Source organism: Zingiber officinale, chromosome 2B (assembly GCF_018446385.1).
Source record: "Zingiber officinale cultivar Zhangliang chromosome 2B, Zo_v1.1, whole genome shotgun sequence".
In the NCBI taxonomy this organism is placed as follows: Eukaryota; Viridiplantae; Streptophyta; class Magnoliopsida; order Zingiberales; family Zingiberaceae; genus Zingiber; species Zingiber officinale.
Window position 1 is genome coordinate 101,798,916 of NC_055989.1, and position 8,770 is coordinate 101,807,685.

The 8,770-nt window shown below is 36.2% G+C and overlaps 1 long non-coding RNA gene across 1 annotated transcript; it reads left to right on the forward strand.

Annotated features, from left to right (window-relative positions):
• The first annotated feature begins 3,505 nt into the window (after nt 1-3,505).
• On the forward strand, nt 3,506-3,913 carry LOC122046536. Its single transcript, XR_006130304.1, has 2 exons — nt 3,506-3,677; nt 3,767-3,913. It is a non-coding gene; the product is annotated as an uncharacterized LOC122046536 (long non-coding RNA).
• Nucleotides 3,914-8,770: the final 4,857 nt, after the last annotated feature.

Sequence of the window (8,770 nt, forward strand, 5' to 3'; positions counted from 1 at the left end):
TATATTGTAGATAATAGATAACATGGTGTTTGGTGTGACACAGAAGATCATATTATCAGTACCTTATAAATTATAAATAGTAGCTCACGACCAAAATGGAAATGGACAACCCATTGAAATGGTCCTAGTGTAATTTGGTATTAGTTTATCTTAACTATAAAATTACACTAGTACACTTAGACTGTATTGAGTAGAACTATTTGAGGTTATTCATTTTATACTGACTGCATAAAAGAACAGAACCTTAGTTATTATGGAAGTGTGTACTCTTAATCCCGATATAACAACAAGCATGTATACTTAGTTTTTATTTCTTTGACTTATCAATGGGTGGGATTTAGCTCGTTAAATCAAAAGGCCCGATAGGTTGGGAAATAATATTATTTATATGATGTATTATTGGTTATAGAAGGAAACTGTGTCCTAGTAATCTAGGTTGTTGATGTCCCCAAGATGAGCTCATAAGGATTATCATGTAAACCCTGCAGGTGGACTTAGTCCGACATGACAATGAAGTAGAGTGGTACTATTCTTGGAATTAGATATTAATTAAGTGAGTGTCAGTAACTCATTTAATTAGTGGACATTCGATATCTTAAACACAGGGAGATTAACACACTCATAATAAGAAGGAGCCCATAATATAATTTTGGATTGGTGTAGTAGTTCAATAGTAGCTCTTTAGTGGTATGAGTTATTATTGATGAACTTGAGTTGGGTGTTCGGGGCGAACACGGGAAGCTCAAGTTTATCGGGAGACCAAAATCAATTTCTCCTCTCGGTCCCTATTGTATCCTCTTATATAAAGCCTTATATCCACCCAAAAGCCTAGCCTCTTAGCCCATGCTAGGGGCCGGCCCTTATCCTTGCTTGGAGCCCAAGCAAGGGGTCGGCCAAGTATGAAAGGAGAGGGAAATTTTATTAAAAATAAAATTTTGATAAAATCTTTCCTTTTATGTTTTTATCCACATGGTTTTAAAAGAGAGTTTTAAATTTTAAATTTTTTTTTTATAGATTTTATACAAAGGATTAAAAGAGAGATTAGATATCTTTCCTTATTTGTAGTTATATATAATGTGAAAGAAAGATTTTAATTTTTGACAAAACTTTCCTTTTTTGTAAACCATGATATAAAAGGAGTTTTATTTTAAAAATATTATCTTTTATAGATATCCATAAAAGGATTTAAAAGAGAGAGATTTTAATTTATAAAACATTCCTTTTATAGCTAACCATAAAAGGGATGTTTAAAAGAGAGATTTTAAGTTTTGTTTAAAATCTTTCCTTGTTTGGTTTTACAAGAGGTGGCCGGCCATATAGAGTTATTAAAGGAAGTTTTATTTTTTTTATAAAACTTTCCTTTTTTGGATTCACCAAGGATTATGAAAGAGAGGGGGAGGATGCCTTCATGAGACACAACTCTCTTCTATTGTTCCTCTCTCTTTTCCTTTGGTGGCCGACCCTTTCCCTTTCTCTCTTCTCCTTTGTTTTCAATTTGTGGCCGGCAACATCTAATCCTCTAGGCATCTTGGTGGCCAGTTACTAGGAGGAGAAGAAGAAGAGAAAGGAGGCTCTCTTGTCTAGATCCCTTTGGTGGCCGAAGCTTGGAAAAAGAGAAGAAGGCTTAAGTGGATTTCTTCTTGGTAGATCGTCGCCTACACGACGTCCAAGAGAAGGAGAGGAATACAATAGAAGATCAAGAGGTTTTTGTTTACAAAGAAAGGTATAACTAGTTGTCTTATTCCGCATCATACTAGTTTTTCTTTGTATGAATTTTGAAATACCAAACACAAGAGGCTAACGATTTTAGGAAATCGATTTTATGTTTTGATTTTTGTGTTTCTTTTGTTTTTTGAACTTATGATTCGATTGTTCTTAGTGGTTAAACCTAGGGTTACTATAAGAAGATTAAATATTAAATTTCATTGAAAGACTTTATCTAGGAAGTGGTGGATGATCTCATACCCAAGAAGGTCTAGTGTCTCGCCATGTTTAACCTGGAAGCCGATCTTAGAAATTAATATTTAATCAACTTTGTAACATGGGTGGATTTGGATTAATAATGTTAAACATCGTTTGTGATCCAAGTCTAAATCTCTAAGAATAGATAAGTTGAACTTGGAATCAATAATGTTAACACTACAAGAAAATTAGGATTCTACAACACTTAAACGACAACGTTTTTTTTAAAAAGCGTTGTCTATTTTTTTTTAACAACGCTTTTAGTAAAAAACGTTGTCTATTTCATTATTTTCTTATTAATAGACAACGTTTTCTAAAAACTGTTATTTATTAGTGATTTTTATGGGTCAAAGACAACGCTTCGTAAAAAGCGTTGTCTATTAGCCTTTTTTTTAGTGTCTACGACAACGATTTTTAAAAAACGTTGTCTACTGTCAAGTTATCATCTCAATCTTAAGTGATCTAGACCACTTATCTCAAGATCTAACGGCTAGATCTTTATCACAATATGGACGGCCCAGATTAAAGGGGAGAAAACTTCATTTCCTTTTACCCATGCGACGACACAGTGCTGGTCATTCCTTTCTGTTCGCGACATCTCCTCTCGCGCGGCTAGGGCACGCGACCTCCCACCGCCAGCCGTCTCTTCTTCCTCACCACCGGCCGGTAGCTCTTTCTTCTCTTCACTACCGTCGGCCGGACCTCCATAGCCCACCCTTCTTCTTGATTCCAGTAGCGACAGCAGCAAGCACCGACTCCGAGCATCCAGGTCACCTGTACGCCATGCGCCACCCAAAGCTGCGAAGCATGACACCCTCCGCCGCTTTTAACTTCTTCAGGAGGTTACCTAGTAAAGTGGATATGCTTATGTAAGTTCTACTGTAAAACTCACCGTTGAAATATTTGCTTTTCCCTCGTCCCTCCCCCGGTCAAACACTCGTAACACTCGTTTTTGAGAATTGCATGGAGAAAAATATTTACCTAGTAAAGCGGATATGCTTCTGTAAGTTCTACTGTAAAACTCTCGTGACCTTTTATTCGCTTGGAAACTCAACTTTTGTTCCGTTAGATTGATAAGCTATCTTAACAATGGTGAATTTGAATGCTTATGTTCAACAATTCATTGTTTAGTCAGGAAAAAAGAGCAATCAAAATAATAGTCTAGAATCTGTGTTTTGTTACTTTAATAAAAATTTTGAGGCACGTTGCTCATTTCTAAATTTTGTAAAAGTAATCCTTCGTAACCAGCATGAAAGGGAAAAATGTGTTCCACACTTAGAAAAACTGATGTAAAAAAATTTCTGTTTGCTTACTCATGACTATGGATGGCAAAACAGTTAAAATGTATGCATTGCCTCTCTCACATGATAAATTACCCTGCTCAATGCCTTGTGAATGGTAGTGCCAAGACTCTGGATTCTTTAATTTCTCCATGCAATTCTCAAACAGTTTTTTGCTCGATAATGTTTTGATCCTAGGAATATGCATCTTTGGTGTTTTCAGCGGATCTGCTATTTATATATCACATTCCCAAATTCCCATGTCATCATCGGCGCCAGGAACACCGAAGCTGCCAGTGAAGTAAAGCAGAGCATTCTACAGAGCACCCCATCTGCTAGAATCGACATCATACAGATAGAACTCAGTTCGCTCATGTCCGTCCGAGCCTTCGCCGAGAAGTTTCTTGTCATGGATCTTCCTCTAAACATCTTGATGTAATTATACCATTGTTTCCTCACACTAATTGTTCCATTCTTTGTCGCGGCCGAATCTTACGTCTCCTCTTCAACTTGTTTGCTTTCAGAAACAATGCCGGCGTCATGTACTGTCCGTTTCAACTTTCGGAGGATGGGATAGAGATGCAGTTTGCTACCAATCATGTCGGTGAGTATCTTCTTCACCATCTCAAAACGACTTCATTTAGTAATCGTAAACGAGCAATTCTTTTTAAGATTTCCACATGTTCGTTTTGTTAGAGTGTATACTAAAAGCCTAGCTTTTGGTATAAACATTTATCTAGAAATAAGAATCACATTGGTCAAATGTCTACATTTATGATAAATGAAGTTGTTCAATTAATTTATATTGTAGATAACATGGTGTGTGGTGTCACACACAGAGGATCATGTTATTAGTACCTTATAAATTATAAACAGTAGCTCACGACCATAATGGAAAGGAACAAACCATTGGAAGGTCGTAGTGTAATTAGGTATTAGTTTATCTTAACTATATAATTACACTAGTACACTTAGAGTGTATTGAGTAGGACCATTAGAGGTCGTTTCTTTTATACTGACTTTATAAAGAAACAAAGACCTCAGTTATTATGGAAGTGTGTGCTCTTAATCCTAATATAATAACAAGCACATATATTTGATATTTATTTCTTTAATTTATCAATGGGTGAGATTTAGTTCGATAAATCAATAAACCCGATAAGTTGGGAAATGGTATCACTTATAGTGTGTGTTGTTGATTATAGAAGGAAACTGTGTCCTAGAGATACTAGGTTGATAATGTCCTCAAGAGGAGCTCATAAGGATTGTCATGTTAAACCCTGCAGGTGGACTTAGTCCGACATGATAATGAGGTTGAGTGGTACTACTCTTGGACTTAGATATTAATTAAGTTGTCAGTAACTCACTTAATTAGTGGACATTCGATATCTTAAACACAGGGAGACTAACACGCTCATAATAAGAAGGAGCCCAAAATGTAATTTGGGATTGGTGCGGTAGTTCAATAATAGTTCTTTAGTGGAATGAATTATTATTGATGAAATTTAGTTGTGTGTTCGGGGCGAACACGGGATGCTTAATTTCATCGGGAGACCAAAACCAATTCCTCCTCTCGGTCCCTATCGTAGCCTCTAGTATATAGAGATTTATACCCACCGCATACCCACTTTCTTACCCATCCAATGGGGCCGGCCAAGCTAGCTTGGAACCCAAGCTAGGGCCGTCCAAGACCAAGTGAATGAGTCATGTAGGTGGCCGGCCAAAGATTGGGTCCCAAGCTTAGGTGGCCGGCCACTAGAATATTAAAAGGATTTTTATTAAAATTATTTCTTATGTGGATATCATGATTTTAAAAGAGAGTTTAAAAATTAAAAATTTCCTTTTATAACTTTCTACAAAAGATTAAGAGAAGAGATTAATCTCTTTCCTTATTTGTAGATTAAAAGGATGGTTTTAATTTTTGGTAAAAACTTTCCTTATTTGTAAATCATCTACATGTTTAAAAGAGAGTTTAAAATTTGAAATCTTTCCTTATTTATTGATTAAAGGAGGATTTTAAATTTTAAGAAAACTTTCCTTTTTAACCATGTTCATGATTTAAAAGAAAGTTTAAAAATTAATAATTCTCTTTTATTAGTTTCTACAAAAGATTGAGAAAAGATTTGATATCTTTCCTTATTTGTAGATTAAAAGAGATTTTAATTTTAGAGATAACTTTCTTTTATCCACATGTTTAAAAGAAAGATTTTAATTTATTAAATTTCCTTTTATTAACCAATCATGAAGGATTAAAATTATTGGAGAAATTTTATAAATTTCTAGAAACAAATTAGGAAGTTTTAATTTTTGTTTTAATTAAAACTTTCCTTGATTTGTGGATTGTAGGTGGCCGGCCAAATAAGTTGGAAAAAGGAAATTAATTTTTAATTAATTTTTCTTTTTCATGGCAAAAGAATTAAGGAAGGTTTTATTAATTTTTCCTTATTTGCCAAGACCAAGGATTATAAAAGAGGGGGTAGAGAATGCTTCATGTGAATAACCTCTATTATTTCTCTCCCTCTTTTCCTTGGTGTTGTGGCCGGCCAACCTCTCTTCCTCTCTTCCTCTTGGTGGTGGCCGAACCTTCTCTATTTGCTTGGAGCTCTTGTGGTGGCCGGATACTACTTGGAGAAGAAGAAGAAGAAGGAGAGAAAGCTTGTATCGCTTGGAGCTTGGTTGGTGGAAAAAGATCTTCATCTTTTGGAAGCTTTGTGCTTGGCCGAAACTTGAAGAAAGGAGAAGAAAGTGCTTTGGTGGATTCTCATCTCGGAAGATCGTTGCCCACACAACGTCCGAGGTTAGAAGAGGAATACGGTAGAAGATCAAGAGGTCTTTCTAAAAAGTATAACTAGTAATTTTTCTTTCCGCATCATGCTAGTTATTTATGGAAATAATACCAAATACAAGAGGCTTACGATTCTAGTATTTCGAATATGTTTTTCGAAGTTGTGTTCTTTTGTTTTATTTTTCCTTGTGATTTGATTGTTCTTTTCGGTTAACCTAAAGTTATTTTAGGAAATTAAATATTAGATTTCTATAAAAGGTTTTGTCTAGTCGGTGGTGGTTGCTCCCATATCCAAGAAGGCCATGTGCCTCGCCACGTCAGTACTGGGAACCAATTATGGAAATTAATATTTAATGGAATTAATAACTTAAGGTGATTTGGGTCGAACGTGTTAAGTTCCGCAGGAGATCCAAGTCAAAACCTAAAAGAACAAATAGATTAAGTTTTGGATCAAACGTGTTAAGTTCCGCAGGCGATCCAAAATTTAATTTAAAAGAACACATGGTAGCTAGGAAAAGGTTCAGACATTTGTACAAAATTTTTGTACAGTGGAATCTCTAGGCTTTCCGAGTAGCAACCAACACGTTTTCCATATGATCTTGCAATGTGATTTCGTTTTGATTTCAGGTCATTTTCTTCTGACCAAACTTCTGCTTGACAAAATGAAAAGCACAGTAGAGAGGACAGGAATTGAGAGCTGTATTGTGAATCTGTCATCCGAAGCTCACATGACAACATATAGAAGAGGAATAAGATTCGACAAACTCAACAACAAAGACTTGTGAGAGACCATTGATTTTGTAGTTAGACAAACTAAATCAATGAAAATTAGAAGGTGCCAGGTAGAGGAAGAACTATATATGATAGCATATGACTCATCTTTGTTGGTCCCTTTGGAGGCCGGCAAGAGGGGAGGGGTGAATTGCCCTACAAAATAAAACTCGAACCTTTCTCAGATTTCAACTATATAACATAAACACTTGTAATAAAAAGTAGAGACTAAGTAAAGAAATCATACACCAGAGATTTACTTGGTTTGTAATCAGAGGATTGCTAATCCAAGGAAAGTAAGCGCACTATGATCTCCTCTAGGCGGAGAAGCCTCTTTACAACGTTGACAGCACAAATGAAAAGAACACAACTGAAAGCACAGAAAGAATTGATTACAAGTGAGTTGTTCTGAATGTGCAGACCAGTACTATATTTATAGTACTGGTCCGGGCGCCTGGAAGGAGTTCCGGGCGCCCTGGAGGGGATAAAATTCTATCCCCAACGATCAGATCACGTTTGATGCGATCCTGGTCAAAATCCAGCTCTGGGCACCCGGAGGGGTTCCGGGCCCCCGGACCCTCAATAGCGCCCAGGGCGCCCGGAATGATTCCGGGCGCCCGGACCTCTTAAGTCAACTTTGTTGACTTTTTGTGGTCCGGTTCCACTGCTCCGGTTTAGCTCGTTTTGGTCCGGGTCTGTTCTCTCCTGCTCCGTTAGCTTGGGTGATCTCGGCCTTCCGGAATAGGGCTCACCCGAACCCATGTTCCGGCCTTCTCCTCGAGCAGCCTTCCTTCCCGGTTTCTCGTCCCTCGAACGCCGCGCACGTTCTCCTCGTCCACCGGTGTACTCTTCCGCGGACACCTCGTCCCTCGGACGCACCGAGCCCGTCGGCTCTCTCCCGTGTCGTCCTTCTCGCTAGCCGCGTCTTCCGCTCGACTTCCTGTGTTCCTAAGCTACTGCACACTTAGACACAAGGGTTAAACAAACGCAGGACCTAACTTAGCTTGCTTGATCACATCAAAACACCTTGGGGTTCCAACAATCTCCCCCTTTTTGATGTGAGCAACCCAAGTTAAGTTAGGGTAAACATATGCAATAAAAACAATTTATATTCAAATAAGTCCAAGTATTTTGCAAATGAAAAATTATATTACCTCCCCCTAGACTTAACATACTTCTCCCCCTTTGATCACATAAAAAATTGGGGTTATAAACAAGTCTAAGGTAAATTAAAAAAACTTTGAGTGTAAAAAATGTCTAAGTCAGTTTAAAGACACTCTTCAGAATTTTTCTTTCGAGAAAAATTTAAGTAAAATATTTTTCAGGTAAAAACAGTCATAAGTGTTAAAAAAAATTAAGTTTGAAACTTATCTCAGCATTCAAAAAAAATTTGTAATTAAAAAATTCTAAGTTAATATTCATAAGAAACCATTTTAAGTCAATTTTAAGAAAAATGATAAGGCAATAATATCATTAAAAAAAAATTCTAAGTTAATTTTCATAAAAATTTCTAAAAAAAATTTCTAAGTAGTTAAAATTTTTAAATATTTTATAACACAAATTGAATAACTCTTTTAAAGTATTAAATTAATACTTTTTTAGTTAGTCAATTAAACTTTTCATATCGATACTTGGCTTCCAGGTCGTGGCGAGGCACTAGGCCTTCTTGGTTATTGGAGCAACAACCACTTCCTTAGACAAAGCCTCATAAAGAAATTAGTTGTTTAATTTCCTTGCTGAAAATGCTAAGTCTGACTTTAATTTTAAGTTAAACAGGTTTTTTGGAACCCAGTAGAGGTTCCTACCTACAGGATTAACTAAGTATTTCCTAGGTATATAGATTTTTGATATATTTCTAATTTGACTTTGATGAAATCTATAATACCAATTTAAAACTCTATAATTTCTAAAGGTAGGAATATTTGAATCATTAGATTTTTTCAATCTTTCTATTTCTTCTTTTAGTTTTTCA